The sequence below is a fragment of the Rutidosis leptorrhynchoides genome, chromosome 4, assembly GCF_046630445.1.
Source record: "Rutidosis leptorrhynchoides isolate AG116_Rl617_1_P2 chromosome 4, CSIRO_AGI_Rlap_v1, whole genome shotgun sequence".
In the NCBI taxonomy this organism is placed as follows: domain Eukaryota; kingdom Viridiplantae; phylum Streptophyta; class Magnoliopsida; order Asterales; family Asteraceae; genus Rutidosis; species Rutidosis leptorrhynchoides.
In genome coordinates this window covers 493,746,989-493,761,468 of record NC_092336.1, presented here as the reverse complement: position 1 = coordinate 493,761,468, position 14,480 = coordinate 493,746,989, and the positions used below count along the sequence as shown (strand labels likewise).

At 39.1% G+C, this 14,480-nt stretch overlaps 1 pseudogene; it reads right to left on the bottom strand.

The window, feature by feature from the left end:
* Window positions 1-2,494: 2,494 nt before the first annotated feature.
* LOC139844686 (uncharacterized) lies at window positions 2,495-13,558 on the bottom strand (annotated as a pseudogene).
* Between the last annotated feature and the right edge of the window lie 922 nt (window positions 13,559-14,480).

Sequence of the window (14,480 nt, the reverse complement as noted above, 5' to 3'; positions counted from 1 at the left end):
ATTAGTGGAATCATAAGAAAAGGTAATTAAAAAAATGAGATAGATTAGTGGAATCAGTAACCTTGAACGGGTATACACTCTTCTTTTGAAGTTGCGTGAACAGATCCTCAACAAATCCTTGTAAATTACGTACTTGTTTAAGCATAAGAATAAGATTGATAGGTAGTTATTGACCTAGATCATGAGGCCTTCCATATATAAAGCCCATACCCAACTCAAGCCCAAAATACATCATAGTCAACATATGGGCTTTAATAAGAGGTGAGGCTCTCATGGAATTACGTTTTTAGTGTATTTTTGGCAAATTAGTTGCTCGCTAGACCTGAAAGTATATATTTCGAATTATTAAGCTTTATATTTTATAAAAATGTTTCATAACTATTTGTAGCTTAAAGATTTAGAATGACATATAAGGAAAAGATGTAATAAATATATATAATATCATAAGGTGTAATAATGTAATTTCACGTTTCATAAGACTTTTTTCAAAGCTACTTCAAATATTTTCAGATTATGAGAGCCTAAGAAGGTTGAAAAACTATATAAAAGTTTATTTTGATTCTATCAAATACCATTTAATATACTTCACCTTTTGTAGTAGCAGATTTTATATTTGACATTTCATATATAAGCTTCTTTAGGGGATATGTCTTACAATGATGATCAGGCATATTTCAACGTGACTGCGGGTAATGAGATTTTATGGTTGATTGATCGTTAACACTCCATATATGTAAGACCTTTACTTATAATTAGCTCAAAAAAGGGTGCTTAAAGGATAAATCGCCAATAATATACCGAGACATATACAAGTTGTACGAGATGCTAAAGTCGTTTAATAGTATGAACTTCATGAACTATGTGAAGATTCTGTGTAGTTTATCGTTTGTGTGTTGGTGATTAGCACTATGATGTTATTTATAGGCAAATATTAACTTCTTGAATGTTCTAGAAGTGTAGTTGTTTGAATGCGCTGCCATGCTTGATCAGGCTCATTGAAGACGCGGGGATGTCAAAGTAGGTTTACCATAAGGTATAGAATGATCTGTAGGACCGTACTAATATTGGCATATCAATAGTATGAGTATTGTCGGACTTCAACATGGCTACAATGCTAGTGTGCCCTAGAAGATTTTTTTTTCTTGGCGAAAAAACGAATATTATTAAGAGCTACGAACCTTCATCAAAAAATTAAATGAGGTAACCTAACAAAATATATAAGAAAAAATTGGTTGTTCTTTAGATGTGATAAGTGATTAATGAATGGCTCAGCTCGTTAAAAAATTGTGAAGGGACAACAGACCTTATGCCTACAATTTACAGATTTTTATAAATATTTGATGACAAAAATACATATATTATAAAAGTGATTAATGAAGAACGGTTAAGTAAGAGGAAGAAAAAAAAATTGAACTTTTAGATGGAATAATCGCAGTGATATTGTTATAAATACTTGGACAAAAATTACGCGATGTTATTTTTTAATTACTTTCAAAATTCATTTTAAACATTAATATTCAATTATTCATCGGATGACTATTACCAATTTTGAAATTATCATTAATAAATTGGTGTATTACCCACCAAAAATATCATCAAAAAGAGGTAAACACTCGTATCGTCAAAAATTTTGATCAACATTTATAAGTTTTTTTTTTTTTTTTTTTTTTTTTTTTTTTTTTACATATATCTAGTGTTGACAAAAGTTATGTTTGTTTAATAAATGTTAACTGTTTTTTTGCGTTAAAAAGGTATTTTCTCCTAAATAATCTCCATACATACACACAATATAGATGTGTGTCAGTGTGTGTCATGTGATATGTGTGTGAGTGATACACAATATATGTGTGTGTCACGTGATATATGTGCGTACCATACATCTACGAACACCATGGAATACTAGTTTTGTATAATCACAATTTTGGTGTGTTGATTTCTTTGGTCAAAAAGCTAGGTTAAAGTTAATTTCTTAAAAACTTTCAACTAAAAAGATTGTGTATACATCATCGGATACAACCATCCTCTTCAGATTCAACTTCTCTAACAAGATTTCTAGGAGTAACTGCCTTTCGAGGTCAAAGTTCGATGATTTAAAAACCTTGCCATTACTCTATGTGGCGTTATCGACAAGTAATTTCTTATGTACACGTTGGTTCAATTTTTGCAATTTGCTTCGAACCATATTGGGGAGACTGAGAAGAAGGTATTCCAATCAGTATTGGAAAGGTGTGTCAAGATTATCCCTAACACAACCTCCATAATTATAATTCTGAGACAACTTTGAGAATGGATCGAAGAAAAATGCAAGAACTTGTAGTTCGTTTCAAGAAACCCTAATAATGTTTGAATTTGATTTGATTTGAAATTAGTTGAATTAAATTGAAAAGAAAGGTTTGTGTGATTGCAAGTTAAAAAGACCCTTATGGCATCGCTTTGAGTTGGCTCCGAAGTCAACGGAACTCAAAAAAACCCACTTATTATTAATAATCACCTAAATTAATTACCCCAAAGAAACACAACTTGTCCAAACCACATTCTAAAATAACTGCAAAACTGTACAAACTGACGGTTCATTTCCACGCTTTGCGGCCTCGGAACTGTTTGCCAGCAACCCCCCTTTGCTTCATACTTTTATGTTGTTTGGATCTTTTAATCCTTGATCTCTTGGCAGCTAAAGGCATTGCCTTCTTGTGCTCCTTCTGACGGTTGCTTAGCCCACCAGTCTACCATCAGTCGTAACGAAAAGATAAAAATATCAGTGGTAGAGGAGCCCAAACTTAATTAGATAGTAGTAACAGTAACTGTAACAGTATGCGTATTTAATGGCTAGTGTTTTTCTTATAGTAGTGAGGTTTTTTAACTTTCCCATCTTTTTCTTCCTCACACTGGTCATTTTGCAGCTTAATGTGGCAGCATGAGGAAGATTCAGGAAAATGCATTATAGAATACAAAGAAGATACACGGAAACAAACCTTTTGGCGCCTGATAGCAGACTTTCCTTGGTACTTCGTCCCTATCTCTTCTCTTCCTGCTTTAATTAAAGCCTATCTTTGCTCCTTTGCACGGTTAAGTCTATCCCTCCCAAGTGTCGTTTGGGGTTTTCTCGGGTTTTGAAAGGTGCTCTTGATAAGGTGATCTCTAAGCCTGATGACATTTCTAGTTGGGTCTCTTTGTTGGTGTTACCCCTTTGTACCCTTAAAACCTTTCGGCCACGGAGTAGTCGTGAGTCTAGGTCTTCGATAAAGCGTCGGCATCAGGAAGAGAATATTTCCCGTGCTATTTGCTCTTGGGGGACAGCGGGTGGGAGTTTACAGCTTGTGAGGGAGTATTTGGCAGAGGATTCTCCTATGTTCTCAGTGGTTGATGATGAGGTCCTTGATTTGGAAGAGCGTAATATTAAGCAGTGTCGTAGAAAGATTTGTGATGGCCATTACACCGCTGCAGCTCGTGTTCTTTCTTCATCAGGCGTTGCTCCTTATAATGACGCCACACTGGCGGACTTGCTGTCTAAGCACCCTTCTTCTATCGCTCCATCCTTGCCTGATATGACGGTTGATCACCTTCACCTCGTTACGACTTCTGCTGTTGTTTTGGGCCAGATTAAAAGTTTTCCTCGGGGCACTTCATGTGGTAGGGATGGTTTACGTGCACAACACCTTATGGATTGCTTGAGTGGTGCTGCTGTGGCAGTCTCGGATGAGTTGGTTGGCTCTATTACCGGAGTCGTTAATCTCTTTCTAGCTGGAAGGTGCCCTATGGAATTAGGAGAGTATATTGCTAGTGCTCCCCTCACACCGCTTGTCAAGCCCGGCGGTGGTTTTCGTCCTATAGCTGTGGGTACTGTTTGGCGACGTCTTGTTTCGAAGGTTGGCGCTGCTTTGGTTGGCCAGTCTTTGGGAAGTTACTTCGATGGTCTTCAGTTTGGTGTTGGTGTTTCTTCAGGTGGTGAGGCTATTCTTCATGCTGTGAATCGGCTGATTGAGGATCGTGGCTCTGATGTTGGCCTCTCTATGTTATTAGTTGATTTTCAAAATGCCTTCAATCTAGTTGATCGTACGGTCATGTTACGTGAAGTTCGCCGCCTTTGTCCGAGCATTTCTCGGTGGGTTGAATTTTGCTACTCTAATCCAGCTAGATTGTATTATGGGAACCACACATTATGGTCTTCTCAGGGGGTGCAACAGGGTGATCCCCTTGGTACGCTGCTTTTTGCTTTGGTCCTACAACCCTTGGTTTCTAAAATCAGAGATAATTTTGAGGTTTGTCTTCAGGCGTGGTATTTGGATGATGGTACTATTATTGGGGACACTTTGGTGGTGGGGAAGGTTTTGCATTTGATTATGGAGGATGGGCCTCGTTTTGGGTTGCATCTCAACGTTGAAAAAACAGAAATTTTCTGGTCTACGGAGGACCCTCGCAGCAGGCAAGTAGGTGTCTTTCCTCCTAATATTGCTCGGCCTTTAAATGGTGTTAAGTTGCTTGGGGCCCCCGCAAGTTCCGATCCTGGTTTTAGTAGTGAACTGGTGATGCAAAGGGTGACCAAGTCCATTGCGCTTATGGATAAGGTTGCTAAGCTTGATGATCCTCAGTGTGAGTTGTTGTTGCTTAGGGCATGTACGGGAGTTTCTAAACTCTACTTTTCCTTGCGTACTTGTCCTCCTAGTATATTTGAGGCGGCTCAACGCGCTTTCGATGGAGCCCTTCGATCTTCCTTGGAGCGTATTGTTACTGCTTCAGGGCCTGGGTTTGGTGATTGGCAGTCGCGGCTTGCCACCTTGCCATTTGCATTTGGAGGGCTTGGTGTTTATTCTGCGGGAGATGTTCGTCATTATGCTTTTCTGGCTTCTCGATTACAGTCTGCTGGATTGCAGACCAAGCTCCTACGTCATGCGGGTATTGTTGGTCTTGGTCGTGCTTTTGAAGATGCATTGGGTCTGTTTAATAAAACGGTTGGGTTTGATATTTTAGGTAATCCGAGTGAGGTCGCTGCCCCAATACTCATGAAGAAATTGGCAGATGTTTATTTCACAAAGGTTACCGCTTCTGCAGAATCCACTTTTTCGTTATCTCCCCGACAATCAGCCTTATGGAAATCACAGCAGAGTGATCACACCTCTGCTTGGCTAAGGGCAGTCCCTATTTTGGGGTTGGGTCAGACGATGAACGCAAAGACTTACCGATGTGTGTTGTGCTACCGGTTAGGTGTTCCATTGTTCTCTATCTCGACGGCATGCTCTGCCTGTTCAAGGGTTTTTACTGGGGATATTTTCGGGGATCACGCGGTGTCTTGTGCTGGTATGGTGGGTATTAAGCATCGACATAATATTGTCCGGGATTCCCTTGTTGATGTTTGTTATCGATCTGGGATTTCAGCGAGAAAGGAGGTTGACATTGGGTTGTCTGGAGGGAACGACAGGGCCCTCAGACCTGCAGATGTGTTACTTTATTCCTGGGATTGTGGTCGCGATGTTTGTGTTGACATTGGGTTGTCTGGACGTGCTGTGATTAATGCGGCTCGTCGGAAGGGGTCAAGTACGAATCTAGTTGTCTGGCGATTGGTTATGGTTTCATTCCTTTCTCATTTTCTTCCCTTGGGGAATTAGAGAAGGAGGCTGTTTCTTTGCTAAAGCGGGTTCAGAAGAGTTCGATGACGCAAGATATTGGTGCCGGTGCTGCTGCTCATATTTTTACTAGGATAGGTTTTGCTATTGCTAGAGGTGTGGGGGCCCAGATTGTCTCTAGGCTTCCCACTAATTTTTTGTAAGTTTTAAAACTTTTAAGTTTATTATTATAATATAATAATAATAATAATAATAATAATAATAATAATAATAATAATAATAAGTATTAAAACTTACAAAAAATTAGTGGGAAGCCTAGAGACAATCTGGGCCCCCACTTTTAAAACTTAAAAAAATTAGTGGGAAGCCTAGAGACAATCTGGGCCCCCACACCTCTAGCAATAGCAAAACCTATCCTAGTAAAAATATGAACAGCAGCACCGGCACCAATATCTTGCGCCATCGAACTCTTCTGAACCCGCTTTAGCAAAGAAACAGCATCCTTTTCTAATTTCCCAAGGGAAGAAAATGAGAAAGGAATGAAACCATAACCAATCGCCTGACAGCTAGATTCGTACTTGACCCGCTTCCGACGAGCCGCATCAACCACAGCACGTCCAGGGACAAAGTCAGAAAGCCCAGACTGTGTCAAAGGAGAAGACCCTGTCAAGTCAACACAAACATCGCGACCACAACCCAGGAATAAAGTAACACATCTGCAGGTCTGAGGGCCCTGTCGTTCCCTCCAGACAACCCAATGTCAACCTCCTTTCTTGCTGAAATCCCAGATCGATAACAAACATCAACAAGGGAATCCCGAACAACATTATGTCGATGCTTAATACCCACCATACCAGCACAAGACACCGCGTGATCCCCGAAAATATCCCCAGTAAAAACCCTTGAACAGGCAGAGCATGCCGTCGAGATAGAGAACAATGGAACACCCAACCGGTAGCACAACACACATCGGTAAGTCTTTGCGTTCATCGTCTGACCCAACCCCAAAATAGGGACTGCCCTTAGCCAAGCAGAGGTGTGATCACCCTGCTGCGATTTCCATAAGGCTGATTGTCGGGGAGATAATGAAAAAGTAGATTCTGCAGAAGCGGTAACCTTTGTGAAATAAACATCTGCCAATTTCTTCATGAGTATGGGGGCAGCGACCTCACTCTGATTACCTAAAATATCAAACTCAACCGTTTTATTAAACAGACCCAATGCATCTTTAAAAGCACGACCAAGACCAACAATACCCGCATGACGTAGGAGCTTGGTCTGCAACCCAGCAGACTGTAATCGAGAAGCCAGAAAAGCATAATGACGAACATCTCCCGCAGAATAAACACCAAGCCCTCCAAATGCAAATGGCAAGGTGGCAAGCCGCCACTGCCAATCACCAAACCCAGACCCTGAAGCAGTAACAATACGCTCCAAGGAAGATCGAAGGGCTCCATCGAAAGCGCGTTGAGCCGCCTCAAATATACTAGGAGGACAAGTACGCAAGGTAAAGTAGAGTTTAGAAACTCCCGTACATGCCCTAAGCAACAACAACTCACACTGAGGATCATCAAGCTTAGCAACCTTATCCATAAGCGCAATGGACTTGGTCACCCTTTGCATCACCAGTTCACTACTAAAACCAAGGTCGGAACTTGCGGGGGCCCCAAGCAACTTAACACCATTTAAAGGTCGAGCAATATTAGGAGGAAAGACACCTACTTGCCTGCTGCGAGGGTCCTCCGTAGGCCAGAAAATTTCTGTTTTTTCAACGTTGAGATGTAGCCCAAATCGAGGCCCATCCCCCATAATCAAATGCAAAACTTCCCCACCACCAAAGTGTCCCCAATAATAGTGCCATCATCCAAATACCACGCCTGAAGACAAACCTCAAAATTATCTCTGATTTTAGAAACCAAGGGTTGTAAGACCAAAGCAAAAAGCAGCGGACCAAGGGGATCACCCTGTTGCACCCCCTGAGAAGACCATAAGGTGTGATTCCCATAATACAATCTTGCTGGATTAGAGTAGCAAAATTCAACCCACTGAGAAATGCTCGGACAAAGGCAGCGAACTTCACGTAACATGAACGTACGATCAACAAGATTGAATGCATTTTGAAAATCAACTAATAACATAGAGAGGCCAACATCAGAGCCACGATCCTCAATCAACCGATTCACAGCATGAAGAATAGCCTCACCACCTGAAGAAACACCAACACCAAATTGAAGACCATCGAAGTAACTTCCCAAACACTGGCCAACCATAGCAGCGCCAACCTTCGAAACAAGACGTCGCCAAACAGTACCCACAGCTATAGGACGAATACCACCGCCGGGCTTGACAAGCGGTGTGAGGGGAGCACTAGCTATATACTCTCCTAATTCCATAGGGCACCTTCCAGCTAGAAAGAGATTAACGACCCCGGTAATAGAGGCAACCAACTCATCCGAGACTGCCACAGCAGCACCACTCAAGCAATCCATAAGGTATTGTGCACGTAAACCATCCCTACCACATGATGTGCCCCGAGGAAAACTTTTAATCTGGCCCAAAACAACAGCAGAAGTTGTAACGAGGTGTAGGTGATCAACCGGCATATCAGGCAAGGATGGAGCTATAGAAGAAGGATGCTTAGACAGCAAGTTCGCCAGCGTGGCGTCATTATAAGGAGCAACGCCTGATGAAGAAAGAACACGAGCTGCAGCGGTGTAATGGCCATCACAAATCTTCCTACGACACTGCTTAATATTACACTCTTTCAAATCAAGGACCTCATCATCAACCACTGACAACATAGGAGAATCCTCTGCCAAATACTCCCTCACAAGCTGTAAACTTCCACCCGTTGTCCCCCAAGAGCAAATAGCACGGGAAATAATCTCTTCCTGATGCCGACGCTTTATCGAAGACCTAGACTCACGACAACTCCGTGGCCGAAAGGTTTTAAGGGTACAAAGGGGTAACACCAACAAAGAGACCCAACTAGAAATGTCATCAGGCTTAGAGACCACCTTATCAAGAGCACCCTTCAAAACCCGAGAAAACCCCAAACGACACTATAGTTATTATGTTGACAATCAGTCCCCGTAATGTGACTATAACAGAGTAGCTATTACCACTATACGAGAAAAAAAATTTCCATGCAAGTTTTAGCAAGGATGGATTGACTGATCGCCCAGAATAGTTATATTTTAATGAATAACTAAACTAGTACTAAAATCCTATTGCTACAACATATGTTTTTTTTAGTGGAAAGGTTTAAGAGATTGTATGTATTAGCCAACTTTGACATGCTACATTATACTGTATTATATACTACTTTTCAAGTTTACCCATCAACAACAATTCATATGTAAGTCGGAGGGATGAAACAATCACGTGTCATTTCAAGTATGTTATGTCACTTCAAATGCAAACAGCAGAGGAAGATACTCGCAACTAATTACTGGAATCTCCTACTTCATCAACGATGAAAAGAATAACTAATTTTCCTTTTTTAAAAACAAATTAAAACTTGTATTTTTGTTATAGCTAAAGAAAGAATTTATTACTTGGAGTGCACATCCATCAACTCTTTTCATCCTGAGTTGCTCAGAACTTGGGATCTTAAACGTCGAATCTGATGATTTTTTCAACAATCCGTGACTGGCCAACGTAAGTCTGGCTTCCTTCATTGCCTATTTTGACAGGTTACAAATCATAATAATAATACCATTAGAAAAGACTATATGATTTCAACTTTGAAATTTAAAACTAATTGTGTGGTGTAAAATTAAACTTACTTTCAGCTCATTGATTCTTTGAAAGTCCTCGTTTGAGAGAATACCATCGCTGTGCGAGGAGGTATCATCATCATTTCCAGATTTAGCTCCTCCTCCTACCAGCAACCTCTTCTTAAGAGCCCTAAGACTTTGACCTTCACCAGCCGAATCAAGTTCTTCATCAGTGTCCACAATTTTCCTCTTTTGCCTTCTGACAACGTCAGAGTTAGCTTCTAAGCCCCCATCACCGATTCTTATAGGATCACTAATGATGGCATCCATGTCTTCCGGATCACTGCTGAAGTCATCGTCCTCTTTAGAAGCAGCATTGTTAACATCATCCTCGCTATCATCATCATCATCATCATCATCCACTAGTAAATCAGCTCCAGGAACATCACTAGGAATCGTGACCTCACCAAAAGCTTTTGGCTTTGCCTTTGGATTATTAGGTCGGCCACGGTCCTTTTTTAGTAGGAGTGAAGGACAAATCTAGAAGGAAAAAAAAAACATAACATACAATATTAGGAAACATTTTACCTTATTTTAACCGATTTGCTCACGAGAGGCGGAGACAGGGTGATGTATGTGGATGCTTTGCCACCCTCAACTTCTCAAATAGGCCAATTATAGTGTATTAAAAATTGTGATTTAATACTCAACATCCGCTAATTATGACACCTTTGAGCATACGTGGAGGCCTTTAAAAAGTGACTACACATAAATAGGCCTTAAAATATAGTCCTAAAAGCGTAGTCCGTACATCATTTGAGACGTCAAAAGTGTTTTTACTCTTTCTCAATCTCCTTTGATCAAATTTTAATATCGAACGATCGCTTTTTAGGGTCTAGAAATAGGGATGCAAGTTTAAGCTATTTCTTAACAAGTATGTGGGTCAAAGTTGCCGCTATAGTCACTCACAATCAAACATAGAAGACAAGCCAATTGTTACTGAACACGCACACAGAGATATAATGATAGATAAGGGTTTTACAGTACCTCTCTAAATAAAGAAATTAGTGAACGGGCTGCAGATGAAACTGCCTTCGAGTGTGATTTTTTATACAATACAAGGTCTTGAAGATTGTCCTCTGTCATTACCTGATCAGCCACAAAGACTACTACTTTTTAGACAAGTGGAAAAAACAAACCGGCTTTATAAATTGAGGGCGAAAGATAAAAAGTCAACGCAATTCTCATAAAACATAAACCCGAGGACTATATTCTTACCAAAACAGCGCATACACAGAAAAAGAAAGGGGCTTACCAGAGGAATGCGCACACATATTTCCCTCACAACATTCAATCCAAGAGTAATTGACTGCAACGGGGAAAGCACGCCAGTTAAATAAGTAGGTTTGATGTGTGTGTAAATTAACGGATAAGGTTAAATCAAATAACCTTGTCCGTTTATCATCTAGCGAGTCATACCTCAGTACGAGTGCATCCATGTACTAATTTCTCAACCACTTTCTTCAACAAAGATTCGACTGCATCAGGTGGCACCTGCATGCATCAGTAATAATGAACAAATAAGTGTGTGCTTCAAGACTGTTGAAATGAAATACTATGTGTAACCGGGTACCATATCATGACAAGCTTGTACAGCTGCTGCAAGTATGCTTGACACCTCCCTTTGATTGCGCTGTAAAAAATCAGAAAGTATGTAATTTATGTTAGACGTTTGTATCAGTAATCGACACACACATAAAAAAACAAATAAATAAAATATATAAATAAAATATATAAATAAATTGTGAATATAAGCAGCTGCTAGAATATAAAAAGTATTCAGAGTATGCATTACATCCACGTAGTTTTCAATATAGGGATAGAAATCCAATAATATCAATCGATGAAGTCCAATCTTCCACAATCATCTTTGTTATCTACAACAGATGTGTAAACCAAAAGAATCAACGTGATATCTGCTGCTAAGAAAAACTAAAAAAAATAAAAAAATAAAAATGAGACCAATCGGTAACCTTGAATGGGTACACACTCTTCTTTTGAAGTACACTCTTCTTTTTAAGTAGCGAGAACAGCTCCTCAGCAAATCCCTGTGTAGATAGTTTGTATAGAAGTTGGATATTTTTGTTTTCTCTGTGGTAGGTATTTATTAGTGTAGTAAAAAGTAAAAAACTATAGTATTGATTGATGTGCTACCTACCTGAGGATCTTGCAATGAGACCAAAGGCGAAGAGTAGTTAGAGTTACTTTCGGAAGCTGAAGATGATGTACGTTGGTGTTGCCTTTTCATGCTCCGGATAACACGCTGCAACTTTGCTTTCTTTTTCTTTTTGCTGGATGTGGTTCCCGTCGAATTTGCCTAGTTTGACAAAACAAAAAAATATTAAATAGCAAAACTATAGATTTCTTGAAGCAGGCAGCTTAAGAATTTGTGTAAGGAATTGAGCAGCTAACTAACCTTGTAAATAGCTCGTTTACTAACAAAAGCAGCATAAGATTGGCAGGTAGTTTCTCCTTGGTCACTTGAGTCATCACTATCATCATCGTCTTGCTCAATTTTTTCGTAACCGAGAAGAAATGAAAGAGTAGCAACAACAATCCTATTTGTTTTGATGGAATAAAAGGAAAAGAAAATTGTTATTATTAGACGCGAGACGGGGTCGAGACGGTAGGGCATTAAAACGTCGCAACAGAAAAAATTGGAGTCGATACGGGGTCGAGATGAATGTTGACCAACGTTGACACTTAATATATATTTTAAACATAAACATTTCAAACAATATTCCAAAGTAAACATAGATATTTGCCTTTAATTTGTAATCTTTATGTTTAAAATGTTTAGCTTTGAAATTTATTTAAAAAGTCAACGTTGGTCAACATCCATCTCGGCTGTTTTTTTACCGTCTCGGACGTTGTTTTTGATCGTTGTTGACCATCTTTTGGCGTTGTTGACCATTTTTTAAACGTTGACTGTTTTTTTTAACCGTTTCTAGGTCCGTTGCAACAGTAGCATGGTAAAACCGTTGCGACGCCCATCTTGGCCCTTTTTTTACAACAAGGTATGTAATAGTAAGATTCTTGTGTAGTACAGAAAAAAAAAGAGAAACAGTTGGTGCACCTACCTTGATGATGGATGGAAACATGCGCGACAAATAGCATTGGATGTTGTATCATCGATCCAAACCTTGGTTCGATAGAGATTACATAATGTGACAAGTGACCTCATTGCTCTGAGATCATCCTTTTCCTAAGACAGTAAATAAATCAAATAAATAAACTATAAATGTATCTAAACAAACAAGGAAACAGGTGTGGATGTGTGAAAGATGCATAGGCATATACATATGTATGGATGCATAGGCATATACATATGTATGGATGTATGGATACTCCATACATATATATGGATACCCCCTACATTGATCCATACACAATCTTTTTTATACCATCTACAAGTTACAACCAAATTAAATATTTTTACTATTTTACCCCTCTTTCAGTTGAAGCGCAAGGATTCAAGGAAGAGTATTCAAGGAAAGCAAAGGTAAAATAGTCAAAATATTTAATTTCGTTGTATACGGCAAAAAAAGCTTTGTGTATGTCATTTATTACTTTTTTATATACTTTTTAATTTCACAGCTTCAATCAATTAACTAAAAAATCACAATTAATATGGAGTATAATAGACCTGTAGCAAGGAAAAAAGAAGAGTTTGAAGTCTTGTGTTTTCCTTTTGATTGTAATGTTTCCGATTCATACGACCAATACTACGAATCACATGAGAGAATGCCAATCTCTTCAAACCCTTGTCATTCAAAACCTGAAGCTCCATCAACAATACAAGACTCTCACTGATACCAACAATCTTTTTATTAACGATAAGAATGAGAGCTTTTGCAAGAGTGAACCGAAGCTTCGAGGGAAGAACACAAGCGGATGAGGTGAGAAATTGGATCAACTGTTTTGGGTAATCTACGAGCTGATTTGGGTAAAACGGAACTAAGTGAGCCAGCAACATGGCCCGATCACCCAGCTCTTTGGCAGAACCAACATCAACCACACCAAGATCATGATTTTGTTCATATATTTCAATCAATGATTTGAATTGGCTGTAAATTAGTTGTAACTCCGTAACATACCCTTCTGCATCTCCTTTCATCGCTCTCTGAAGCCAATCAAGTTTCTTTTTTTCCGACCGAACCCCACACGCCGCCGATGACGACATCTCTTTTCTTTTTCTGCCCGCCTTCCTCCTTTTCTGCGGACTACTTTTTCTCAATAAAAAAATACTAGTAAAAAGTACAGTAAAAATTAAAATTAAATTAAATTGGAGTAAAGTAATAAAATAACCCTACTCAACTCAACTTGCTTCAGCCTTGGAGCCCACGCTCTGTTTCTCCATCTTTTTACTTGACTTGGGCCTTCCCCCTTTACCCACGTATACATAATAGTCTATTTCCAGCCCAAGATACAAAGGCTATAATAATAAGTTGCGTCCTTGCATCCTAAAAAAAAAAAAAAAAAAAAAAGGTAGCTGTAAATTATCACCAAAATACCCATTTTTTTGAAGCTTGTTAACTGTCAGCCCTAAAAAAAAATGGTTGACAATTTGTCCTCGCAAGGCGCAAGACTCCTTGCGACCTTGCGTCCTTGCGTTAAGGCCAAACGCAACAAACAGCCTTGCGTCCTTGCGTTTTGTGCCTTGCGTCCTTGCGTCTTGCGTCTTATCCCGATAAGATTTCTATGATTTCGTGGATAAGATTTTGTTAGATTTTTGTACTATTACAGATAACCTTTTATTTCTATATAATCATTATACATGGAACTACAGATTACCAGCTTCATTTCACTTCATTTCCACATAAATCATATAATTTCAAGCATCATTAAGGTAACTTTTCACCATTTTTTCTCTTGTTTTAAATAATGAGTTGTAGTGATAATGAAACCTTTGTTATTCATATATGTTGTTGTAGTTCTTTTCAATTCATTAATAACTTACCTATGTATTTGCCTCTAGATTGTTTTAGAACATGATTAAAACTCCCAGTTGCTCCCCAAAAACCAATTACTCGAAGAATATTGTCAAAAAATGTTCTTAGAAATATTAATTTGCCACCTAATGCACCTGTTTCAATGAGATATGTTGTCGATAATCTTATTTTTGATATTACTGATGATT